Source organism: Anoplopoma fimbria, unplaced genomic scaffold (assembly GCF_027596085.1).
Source record: "Anoplopoma fimbria isolate UVic2021 breed Golden Eagle Sablefish unplaced genomic scaffold, Afim_UVic_2022 Un_contig_8005_pilon_pilon, whole genome shotgun sequence".
Lineage (NCBI taxonomy): Eukaryota > Metazoa > Chordata > Actinopteri > Perciformes > Anoplopomatidae > Anoplopoma > Anoplopoma fimbria.
In genome coordinates this window covers 30,685-43,559 of record NW_026552861.1, presented here as the reverse complement: position 1 = coordinate 43,559, position 12,875 = coordinate 30,685, and the positions used below count along the sequence as shown (strand labels likewise).

General features: G+C 42.3%; 1 non-coding gene and 1 pseudogene across 1 annotated transcript; both read left to right on the top strand.

Annotated features, from left to right (window-relative positions):
• Window positions 1-1,219: 1,219 nt before the first annotated feature.
• Window positions 1,220-12,165, top strand: LOC129116228 (casein kinase II subunit alpha-like; annotated as a pseudogene).
• LOC129116233 (small nucleolar RNA SNORA57) lies at window positions 4,076-4,212 on the top strand. The gene has a single exon (XR_008533462.1). It is a non-coding gene; the product is annotated as a small nucleolar RNA SNORA57 (small nucleolar RNA).
• Window positions 12,166-12,875: the final 710 nt, after the last annotated feature.

The following is a 12,875-nucleotide window of genomic DNA, read 5'->3' as shown; positions in this document are numbered from 1 at the left end:
AGCATAGGTTAGAGTAACGTTAGCTGAGGCCACTGACGTTAGGTTAGCGAGGGGACGTATAGGAAGAGAAAAATGTAAAAAAAAATGCGCATGTAGCGTTCAATTTAACTAGAAAAAAGGTGGTCAATAAGTTAAATCCCTTTAATTTAAACGGCCCAATTTAACATATTTACCTTAAAGCCCCTTTAACCATATTTAGAAGTATGTATGGCCTAACATGTATGGCCTAACACCAGCCAGTCAGACAATGAAAATATGTTCTTATCCCAGAGTTGGTATGAAGCACATTAAAGCAGACCAGGACCTGCACATGCATTCCTTATTATTTCAAACATGTATGGAAGGTTTTCCATTAAGTGTTACTTACTTGACCTAGGTTGGAATGAGATTAAAGTGTCCAGTTGCTCTGATGGTCCAGTGGTGTCATTCAAATAATGGATTTGGCCGTTTGAATAAGATCAATAATTACACAGCTTTCTGCCCTGCTAATTAAACAGGCTGTGTCAATACTTTAGGAGTCAGTGGTGATGTTTTAAACACAATGTAAAAATGAACACTCAACTAGAGCTGGAATTCTTTTATCCACTTCTATCTGCGCACTACCCAACTCTCATGTCAATCTGTGAGCTTGAGGCTCAGCTCTCTCCTCACTACAACATCCTTTCTGTTGTTGCTTGCTTTGTAAGCAGCTGGTATACAAGGCTCCAGACAGTTTTTTTTTCCCACCACAGTCCCGAAAGGGTTTGCCCCGAAAGTCAGTATAAACAGTAAAAATTCTTAGATTGTATTTTTATCGATCTTATTTTTTGGCATTAGTCATTTTAATTATGAATTTTAAGCTGCCTTAAGTTAATGCATCTCAATGGAACCTCCGTATATTAGCTGTTATATCTTACTTGCTCTTCTCTTGCTAATTTCAATATGGACTTGTTGTTCACAATGCAGTATTAACAGGGATTGGTGAATAGAAGGCATTAATGGCGATCTCCTGAACAGTAGAGTAGAGTCAATCTTATGACTGATGAATCTTAAGGCACAGTGCCAAACATGCACTGGTGTGTGAATTTACGGTTTTCTCATTCGTTGTAAATGGATGGATGGAGATACTGCTGACACCTGTGACGTATCAAAATGAATCAGGAATTGAATTTCTCTAATCCTTTTATTTCCTCACCCACCTTCCTTTTCAGCTATCCCACCGAGCCCCTGGCGGCCCCTCCCCCGTCCTCAGGTAGAGCCCTCCCTACCCCCTGCCCTGTTGGGATAAACCCCCCTCATCCCCTACCTTCCCTCCTCTTCCTCCCTCCCTCCCACCCACCCGTCCTCCCTGTACTCCATCAGTCCTCCGCTGCAGTAAGGTTTTCCAACCACCTCTGCCAAGCTGTCGGACATGTCAGGACCCGTGCCGAGCCGGGCCCGAGTGTACACCGAGGTCAACACTCACCGGCCCAGGAGTACTGGGACTACGAGTCCCACGTGGTTGAGTGGGGGTAAATACCTCAGTAATCCTTACACGACGTTTGCAGGATGCTGCTTGACACCTCTTCAACCTAGCTGATGTTCGGTTCGCCGGTTTTTTTCCTTCCTTTTTTCGTTTTCCTTCTCAGAAATCAGGATGATTTTCAATTGGTGCGTAAACTGGGGCGTGGCAAGTACAGCGAAGTCTTCGAGGCAATCAACATCACCAATAATGAGAAGGTGGTGGTGAAGATACTCAAGGTAAATCTATGCAGAGACTGAGGCTTGGATCAAGTCAGAGGTTCTGAATGCTTAAATCCCGTCTTCTTGTCTTCTTCCTTCTAGCCTGTGAAGAAAAAGAAAATTAAGCGTGAGATCAAGATTTTGGAGAACCTACGCGGAGGCCCCAACATAATCTCCCTCATCGATATAGTGAAAGACCCTGTGGTAAATATAGTTTATTGAACGCTTGACAGTTCAGAGGCCATATTTAGTTTGTGTGTTCCTGTTGACACAATCAATATTTTGTAAGAACAAACCTATGTTGTGTATGTTGGGTTTCTGAAGTATCCTTACTGTACCAATAGCGTGTGGAGCCCACCACCTGTGCAAGCTTATCGTTTTCATTTGGGAAGTATGTTTGTGTAAGTACTTTGCCAGCTGTAGCAGTAAGTTAGATACGTGTATGTGATGGCATACAGCTTGCTCCTATGTTGAGCCAGGGCTCTGGCACAATATAAACATTTATTGTAGAGACAGACTTGCAAATAATAGAAAGTAATAGTTAGTTGTTGCCCTAGCTTTACCTTTTCCCCCCATTGTAATTAAAGATGCCTTGGAGGGCCCTGCTCTAAGATGCACCCTTTGTTATTTATTTAAACAGTGCTAAAACAATGAGTTGACTAACTAGTTGATGGAAGATAAATCGCTGACTGTGATGATACATCACTAGGCATTCATAAAGTAAAATCACTTTTCTGCTTCTCCCTACTGGCATCATTGTAAACTAAATACAGTTAATTTAATGCTCATACAAACAAAGCAGTTTGAAGACATCTTATGGGCTCTGGCATCTTGTGACTTTAGATTATGGTTTATAGAATATAAAACAATGGGTAGATAAATTGTGAAAGTTGGTTGGTTGGTTAGCTGCAGCTCTAGTTCACACTGTAAGCAACAAGTGACCATTTGTGGGTATGGTCAGCAGACTACATGTGTATATTTCAAACATTTAGTTGAAAAATCTGACAATACAGACGTTTTTACAGCTTCTGGCTAGGATAAACATTGTAGTTCTGCCGATTTTTTATTTTATTTTTTAAGTAAAAAAAAAAAAAAAAAAAAAAAAACACTTAAGCTTATAGCCACCCAATATCATCAACTGGGGATATCTGTTAACTAGAATGAATCCAGAAATATGGATTCTCTGAATGGCCGTATTGCTCGGCATCAATGGTAAGCTGGTGAGCTTGTCCTCATGAGATCCAATAAGAGAAACTGGAATTTCTGAAATGTTATAGGCCAGCGACAGCTGACTGCCCACATGGTGGTGGAGTTTCCATGCTTACATGTGTACAGAAAATGAGTGGGCATTTGGAGACTTGACTTTGGTGTTGCTTATGGTGTGGTTAGTTTGTACAGAGTTTAGGGCTGCACGATTATTGCCAAAATGATTATCACGATTATTTGGATCAATATTGATATCACGATTATTTACCACGATTATTCATTGATTTTAGTGATACATTTTTTTATTGAACATTCACGGAAACTTGAATACATAACATAACACAATACATAACATAAACTTGAATACATAAACTTGAATACATAACATAAACATAACACCAACTTAAAACAACAGGGCAAAGATTCTACAATGTTTAAATTGTAAACGATTTATGTTGAATTTGTAAAATAGGTTATTATTCACGTGACCTCCTAGAAGCGAAAAAAAAAAAAAATCTAAACAATTAAATGCAGGACTATGCAGAAAGGGCACTGCCTTAGAGTTTACAGGTTTTTGGCAAGAAACACCAGCCTGTCAACATTTTCTGGCTTGAGGGATGAGCGAAGGCAGGTCACCACATTTCCCCCAGTGCTAAAAACCCTCTCTGAAGGGGAACTTGTAGCCGGGATGCACAAGTGCTTCGGCGCGCCGCCGATGTACTCACGCAGTCGCAGACCGCAGGTGTACAGGGAGCGCTTGGTTTGCAGCGGAGGTAGAGCGTATACTGCATGGGCGGGGCTCGTTTCTTTTTTCGTTTTCCTTTTTTTGTGGAAGCATTATTTTAAAAAAATATCGCGAGAACACAACATGTCACCGTGGGAAGCCAATATCGTCATCGCGATAAAAATTTGATATATTGTGCAGCCCTAACAGAGTTTGAGTCAGTGCCATAGCTTGTTACAGTGCTTCAGTCAAATAGATGCATATACGTAGGCCTAGTGGTAGATATTGTTGGTTGAGACTGCAGCACATTAAGTGCACAAACTATTTTTTTTTTCAGTCCCGAACGCCTGCCTTGGTCTTTGAGCATGTTAACAACACAGACTTCAAGGTAGGTCACTTTTTCTTCACCTTTTTATAAAACATTGCCGTGCAGGATCACGGAAACCTCCTTTCTTGGCATACGCGATGTTTTCCTGTACACGTGTGTGTATGTGATGGAGGAACACGAAGGTCCAGTGCTATGTCTTCGGTGCCAGAAAGTCAACCGTCTTCTGGTTCTATCCTCAATCGCTGGCACATTTCCACAGCTCAATGTGATTGACGATGTATGACTGTTCCATTGACGTGTGTGGCCTCTTTTACTGTTAGACGATACCATAGAAAGCCCAATGACATTGCTTTTGTCTCCAGCAACTGTACCAGACCCTGACAGACTACGACATCCGGTTCTACATGTACGAGATCCTCAAGGTGAGTCCTCCTCGGTGCCTGTCCGCTCATAATGTTTAACCTCTAAACGTCCCGAGGGAGGTGAAGCATTGAGTCCTTGAACAAGACTGTCTGTCCTGACTTTATTTTTCTCTGCCATCTTGTACATGCTCAGGTACTCGTACAGTACCAATCCTCTGTTTAGGCCATCAACATTGTGTGTGTTGACTGGTAGACAACATCTTCTTGTTATCTGTTGCTGTTTTGGAATTACTTGGAAGAAAACAACAGTGTGACCAATTGATAACAAAGTTCCTTTGCCCTTGTTTGTAGGCCCTGGACTACTGCCACAGCATGGGGATCATGCACAGAGATGTGAAACCACATAACGTGATGATTGATCATGAGCATCGTAAGGTGAGTGATTTCAGGGCACTTTCACGCCTTCTTTTCCGTTTGATCCAAACCAAAATGACTACGTCCGTCAAAGGTACGCAATTCCTAATCCAAATTAGCTTTGAACGCCACTCATAATTTGCGACTATATGAATTGCCTTTTAAGAGCTACCATCATATCAAATGTACACCACTTATATGAAGACCAAAAAGCTAAGCTAGCGGGGGAGTTTGACAGTCACTCGGAGATAAAAAAAATTACCTCGAGGTAACAGCGTATTATTTTGACCAGCAGTGGGAACTTTGGTGGTTTGCATTGATCGTTATGAATCTAATGGACATGCTGAAGCGTACGCCGAACTCTTCCTGCAAGTAGTGTGAAAGCTTTTTTTACTTGGATGGGTTGTGCTTTCTGACAAATAACAGGAAGTTCTAGAATCCTAGCGCCATGTCATAAGAGTAGGGAGAAAGAGAGAGGGAGGGATTCAATTCAGTTTATTTTGTATAGCCAAAAATCACAAGTTCCAAATTTGCCTCAGAGGGCTTTACAATCTGTACACGTACAACATCCTCTGTCCCGGAACCCTCACATCAGCACAGGAAAAACTCTCCTAAAAAAAACCTTTTAACAGGGAGAAAAAAGGAAGAAACCTCTGGGAGAACAACAGGAGGGATCCTTAACAGAGTTACAACACATTAAATGTATAATGGGATAGAGTTAGAGAGAGCGAGATGTCATGTACAGTTCTTTTATTTTCTTCATGTAGAGTTCTTTAGTGCGCTTGTAAAATTGGAATGTGAAAACAAAACTAAAATGTTTTGTTACACTAAAAATAATCTAAATCGGTCAATCCAGCCTCAATCAAAAGCCAATGATTATTGCTTCTGTGTAGTTATGTGAACCAAATAAGTAAGTAATTTTAATTTGTTAAACACTAGTACATGCGTTGCCTGTTTGTAGTTGCTAACTGCTTCATTTCTACGTCTGCAGTTGCGTCTTATTGACTGGGGTCTGGCCGAGTTTTACCACCCAGGACAGGAGTACAACGTCAGAGTCGCCTCCCGCTACTTCAAAGGACCTGAGCTCCTGGTGGACTATCAGGTACGTGGGTAAAGCATGCTGCTTTAGGTGGAGATGACTTGTTCTAAGTATCTGAGGAGTGATAGTGGAGATCTTTCGAGTAGGCCCTCGCTTTGCATTGATCTTCTTTCCTGTGTAATCTGAGACACTGCTGGTCAGATGTCAGAGGGGGAGTAGGGGTTTGTAGATGGTTCATCTCAAACCTACTGTTGACTTTCATTTATTTGTGTTTTTGTTTGCAACACATCACATAGAACTATAATTCTATTTAGAGACCATATTTTGATTAGATCACACCAGCCGTAAATCCAAATCAGGCCAGGGGCGTAAAATAAGACAGCCAATGGCCCCTTACACACTTTCTACCCCCATACTTATGGCAACCTTGCTCTTACCACACCAATCTTCGGACTCGGCCTTCATTTTAATCTCAATTCCACATCTGTAAAGTTTCGTGACTGTATGTTACACGGTTGCTACGCTATCGTGGTGACAAAATCTGTCAGCCCACAGACATGTAAACACCTGGCAGAGTAGTCCTAAACTCCTCTGTGGTCGTCCTGCTACCGGAACACATTATGCCATGATGACACACACACACACACACACACACAAACACACACACACACACACACACACACACACACACACACACGCACACAGGGTCACTGCGTTGCTGTCGTGGCTGGTAACAATAATGATGGTGATGATGTTATACAGTTAATTATTGTAGTCTGAATGGGTTGGATGTTACCTATGGGTGGTAATGTTGTGGTAGAAACCATTTGAACACGGCATTGTTGTGACGGACCTGGTTCTTTTAATGGTGCAACTTTTCTGTTAAATAATTGTTTTAAGATTACATAATCAGGAATTTTTTATGATAATCGGGCAGCCTTGGGAAACCTGTGGCAGCATAACACAGACAGCTCTGTGTTGGGGAAACACTGGATTGAATTCATCTTGGTTATAAGATGCACTTGAGGGCTTAAACAAGGGTACATGCTTGTTCCTGATAGCCAAATGGGAACAGCATTGTTAATGCATTGTTCTATTCTTAATGATGCACCAGTGCTCATTTAAACAGTGTTACAACTCATTGAAATTTAGTTGTCTCTCCTTTTAATCCTGCCTGTGCTCTGAGACTTGTGCCGTGTGTTGCAGATGTACGACTACAGTCTGGACATGTGGAGCTTGGGCTGTATGTTGGCGAGTATGATCTTCAGGAAGGAGCCCTTCTTCCATGGCCATGACAACTATGACCAGGTAAACGCTGGTAACACCAGGTTAAGGCAAGCTATGTTGTGGAGTTTTCTCCATTACATGCATGGAATGAATAGCTCTCCTTGGGGTTACAGAACTCAGGTGACTGCCATGTCTTTTCTGTAACTGACTCGTTTCGATTTATATTTGTGTCTGAAAGGGTGAAAGTACCTCGTACAAACACTTTGTTCCTTGTGTGTTCCTGTAGTTGGTGAGAATAGCCAAGGTCCTGGGGACTGAAGACCTCTACGACTACATCGACAAGTACAATATTGAGCTGGAACCTCGCTTCAACGACATTCTGGGAAGGTGAGATGATGATGATGATGATGATAGTGTCTCGGATATGCAGGCTTTTGTATAGTGACTATACCTAGCGCTTGTTTTGTAGTCGAGTAGCCTTGGGCCCTAAACTGGGTTAGTTTAGCTTCTATCTCGCCTCCTCTCCCTGGGCCAGTTTGGTGGTGTTTAATCCGGCAGGGCTGGCTGGTTATCGTCTCAAAGTCCGCTGGACTTAATCTGAACGCTTCCTTCTAAGATGTTGAGGAATGTATTCTGTCATATTCAATTAGTGATTAACGCTAAAAACAAAATGAAATTTAGGGAGCTACAGGCGGCAGCATGTTCATGTCCCACCCTTGCTATAACAAAATCCATCCAGATTTAATCCGTGCTCCATGCATACATCATTTATCTCGTCAACACAACAGTCCGTCTGGGAATCGGTGTCAGAATGTAATGTGTTCTTTTGTCCTCCAGGCATTCTCGTAAGCGGTGGGAGCGGTTTGTCCACAGCGAGAACCAGCACCTGGTCAGCCCCGAGGCGTTGGATTTCCTGGACAAGCTGCTGCGCTACGACCACCAGGCGCGGCTGACCGCCCGCGAGGCCATGGATCACCCTTACTTCTGTAAGTGTTGATGTTTTATAGGAATTAATTCACAATCTGTAATATCAACAAGACAATAAGTGCTTTCTTTATTTTTTGTTGTTTCCTGCAGTCCCAATTGTGAAAGATCAGTCTCGTGTGGCCGGAGCCACACTGCCTGGTGGGAACACAGCTGTCAGCTCAGCCAGCATGATCACTGGTGAGAACACACGCACACGTCAGGAAGTGATCACACTGCCCAGAAATGGAGAGAAAAGCATTTATGGCAGCATCTCTATTATGTCTCTGCTGTCATACTTATGGTTTGATCCCATACCCTCATAATTCCTTATGTTAATACTTCCAACTGCAGATCAATTGCAGGGAAAGTGATCAGACAGGTTTTCTATATTTCCACAGTTTTATCAGATCATCCAAGTGAGAAGCAAAAGCCAACGTTAAAGTTATTAAAGTTACTGTTTCGTCTTTGATCACGCACAATACAACGGATAAACTATTTTGTCAGTTTCGATTACATCTACGTTAATCTTAATGAAATATAAGTGGTTCACATATTTGGAGTTAATTAGAGTTACAAAGGTTTAAAACCAATGTGGTTGTAGATTGAAAAGCTGTGGGCACCAGTTGTGCTGCATTCTCAGGTCTCAGCAAGTTGGAACGACTACACAAACAAAGTGCAGGCTGTTGGGTGGAAAAAACAATATTCCTCTAAAGTTAGATCAAAGTCAATTTACATTATACAAGTTAAAACATGTTTGCTGAAAACGCATGAAAAGACCATTCAGAACTGGAGCTGAGAGCATTGGAGCAGCCAGCGAAAACACACTGCACTGCTCTGCATTTCCATCACAGCTAGTTTTAGAGTGAATCATTTCCATTCAGTTTCAGACGATCGTGGGAGGGGGTGATGTGAGGCGCCCGCAGGAAGGGTGTCATAGTAACCTACATGAGTGATAAATTAAATGAAATACCATAAGCAAATTCTTTCTATTTGAAACTTGCCGCCATCAATTTGATCGTTCCAAAAAGGTTCTGTCAGGCCGAGTGTACACAAAGAGCATCTGAGCGGACATCCTTTTATACTCTTTATATGAGTCATCTGTTTATAGATCTCTGCCAGCACCTCCAGCTGCAGTTTCTCTGACACACGAGTTGTCTTTCTATACAAGTTAAAGCCACACTCTGGTCGTAGTGCTGCTTTTAGAAAACACACTCATGGTCAATCACATTAGCGCTGCCACAAACTGCTTTGATTCATCTTAAAAATGTTCACTCCAAAAAATCTAAATGACCATTGCATTTAAGTTTTATTTTTATTTATTTTTTGACAATCTGAGTGTTGCTGTATATTGCAGCGCAAGACGAAATGTAAACAAAGGTTTACATTTTAACGTGCAAAACTGTTGGTTGATGTACACTTGTTAACGGGATGTGCCACTCACGGTTCTGCACATGTAAAAATTATTTTTACAAAGTGGCGTGAAGTTATCAATGGGGTTATATAAAAAAGTTTCACCGCCGTGGGTGTCTGCATTTTGCGAACTGACTGTACCGCATGACGGGAGTCATGCGTCACTTTCATGAATTGAACACGATATGTAACGTTAGGTCAAGCGTAACTTCATGTAAACAGACCACTTAACTATCAGCTGTGAGTTCTAGATCAGTCTGGAGACCTAACCAGTGGAATATGGGTGTGTTATCATTATTATCTTGCAACGTTTGTTATTTTTAAACAGAAAAAACATTTTATATTGGGCTATTTACTGGGAATTGCAATTTAGCCAACAAGTAGAAAACCAATCTCCCTCCAGCCAGCAGCCACCTTCTTTAGGTTTTGTAGTTAAATGAGGAGATACACAGATAACTTAACTCTCTGAACCCCAAAACCTGCTGGGTGGATGGAAAAGCATGTTTTCTTTTAAACAATCGCCAAAACCACACCGTTTATCACAGAAGCTGTAAAATCTGTCACGAACGCCCGACTTTCATCTTTTTAACGGTCCTCGAACACATCATGTGTGACAAACACTTCAATGCAACCAAGACTAAGCCTAAAATTGAAACATTTCCCGAAAAATATTTTATTCTACATGTCTTATTTAAAATTTTGCCACAAATAAACCGTTTACTCAAAACCTAAAATTCTGAGCGCAACTAGGAAGCCATGATTGATTTATTTTAGACCGACAGTCATGTGACCAGAATTCTGTGAATCTTCAACTGAACTACAGGCTGTTGAGAGGAGAGGAGAAGAGAGGCTGCAGGTAGAAGTTGTAAAAAAGCGAATAGTTCCCTATTTATATATTGATAGAGCCTCAATTTTTTTTACATTAAATATTCTTAACATGTTGGATATATAGATTCCACTGTTTCTCATCCTTTGTAAAATAAATCATTAAAGAATTTCCACTTCCATTTTTCCTTTCCCCTTTTATGATTTATGGTTGTACTGCACAATAGACAGGTTTGAGTTCTCTACTCTAGAGGTGCAGGACTTTTATATTGCAGTGAATAACAAAACCACCAAGGGTAAATGTGACAAGCGGTGAATCCCTTGAAACTGCTTGGGGTTCAGAGGGTTAACTCCACCAATCAGTACTTTCATAGCGAGCGACAATTAGAAATAGAAACAGGGTGACCATTAAAAGTTGTGCTCCAGACTGACTGTTGCTCTGCACAGTGCTGCGTCGCTCACAGCTAGCTGTGACACCGTGTCAATGACATATTGAGCAAAAATAGATATTGGAATAGTTTGCACCTATGCGCTTTATAGGAACAAATATTCAAACAACAATTTTGACCGCCCTAGTCGGTTCTGAGCCGGTGGAACTGCAGGCGATACAGTATGGATGGAGACCCGGTGCCATTTGTCTACATCTAGACTACTGCCGGCACTGCAGTGACAGTAAGCTCAAAATGTTTTACTTCAAACACTTATTCAATGGACTTTCTAAGGTAGCAGGTAGACGACCTCATCAGCTGCTACACAGACAAAAGGTTTTTTTAAACTGTGCCTGTTTTTAAAATATTGATCTAGACGCATTTCCAGTGTCATCAATAACGGCAACACATCGTGGCAGCCCTAAATCAGTCCCCAAGCCCTAAATCAGTCCCAAAACAGCAGGTGCATCAATGCAGAGGGAAGCCAAACGTGACAGTGACAGTGGTGCTTTGTTGTTAAGTTGGGGAGATGTGATTGTTGCTGTACATTCAGTGTAAGGGTAGTTGACTTCCTGTCTGAAGTTCAGCACCCCCTCTTTGCACTCGTGTGTTTCTAACCGTCCCTCTGGCTCCGCTCTCCTCAGGTATCTCTGCCTTGCCAGCCTCCACTCCCCTGGGCGCTCTCACTGGCTCGCCGGTCCTATCTGTTGCCACCAACGTCCTGAGCACCCCGGTGCCCGCCGCCGCCCCACAGTGACGCCCCACCAAAATCCTCACTCGCCCCCAGGCTCTCCCACCTCTGGGCAGGTGCTAAACGGGGGTGCCACTCTGCCGGCCATCACCACATCCAACCTAACCGGTGCGACGACCAACCTCCCGTCTGAAGGATGCCGTCGTCTTAAGAAAAGAACGATTTATCCTCCGTTCCTTTTCCTCCTCGAATGAACTCGTTAACCTGACATCTCAAATGAATGTTCTGTGTAATTTGAAATATACAGGTATTCCTTTCATTATTTCCCACAAGCCGTAGTGACTACAAAGAAGGGTGTGTGTGCGTGTGCGTGTGTGTTGAGTCTGAGAGCGAGTGCCATCAGGGTGTGTGTTTTTTCAGTTTGGACTGTGAAGGCAGTGGTCAAAAAGTACATCAGCTGAAGGTGAAAGAATGCCGTTGGCTGTGAGGACCAAAAGGAGCTCCTCCTGTTTAGTTTACTACGGCAGCATGGTCAAAAACCAGACCCGATGACACTTACTCAGCCTCCTCACACGAGTCTAAACCCTCCAGATCACAGCGTTTTGGAAGTGTTTGGTGCTGTTCTGTGTTCCAGGTGTATGTGAACACGATGACACTTCAACACTTTCTCTGCCCGAATAGTTCTGTCTTGCCTTTTTCTTACCAAACCAGATAACCGGTCTTCTTTTTTTATATGCGACTCTCCGTCAGCCGTCATGAGTTTTTGTTTTGTGTCGAAATGTCCCAGAGTGCTAGATAAAAGGTTCGCCACCACCGAGCGGTTTGGATCAACTCTAGTGTCGTACTCCTATCTCCTTAAGGAGCCAGGTAAGGTTCATTCAGGTTCTCAAAGAAATGGTTTCTCAAACGTGCTGCTCTCCAGTTCCTTGAATTACTTCAAGTGGCTTTTATTGAATGACTTCAAGACATAACCAAAGTTTACTCAGTCGGTTGGAAGATGAGACTGACCAAACCTAGATTTGTTTTGTGGGAGTTACTCATACTGTAAGGCAGGTTGACAACGTGGGTTCTAGGTCATAAGATGAGACGTGATCCAATTATCACCTGCAGGTGACTGAAGTGCTGTCGGTGTTGGAGGGAAGTTCAGTTCTGTAATGTGCAGTGTCATGGGTGAGCTTTGTGATGAGTAAGACTGGCTTCCCCGACTCACTGAGGGTGTTAGTGGAGGTCAGTTGTTGAATAGCACTTGAAGGTTAGAGTTCTCCACCGTGTTTTAGTGCCAGAGTTTGAAACTGTACGTTTTAGACCCTGCTCTGTACATGCGCATCTTTTTTCTTTTATTTCTTTTCAAAACCTGAAAAATGCAAATAAATCCAAACGTGTATACATTGACCTGAGAATGGAGCAGTTTGAGTCCCTACATCACTGTATATATTTTTATGTCCTTATGTAGAAGACTAGTATTTGAGAATATTTGTGTAAATAAACACGTGTTTTATTTATGAGGAACATCTGACTGAGTTCATGTCTGTCCTCTCACACAGACTAACTTTA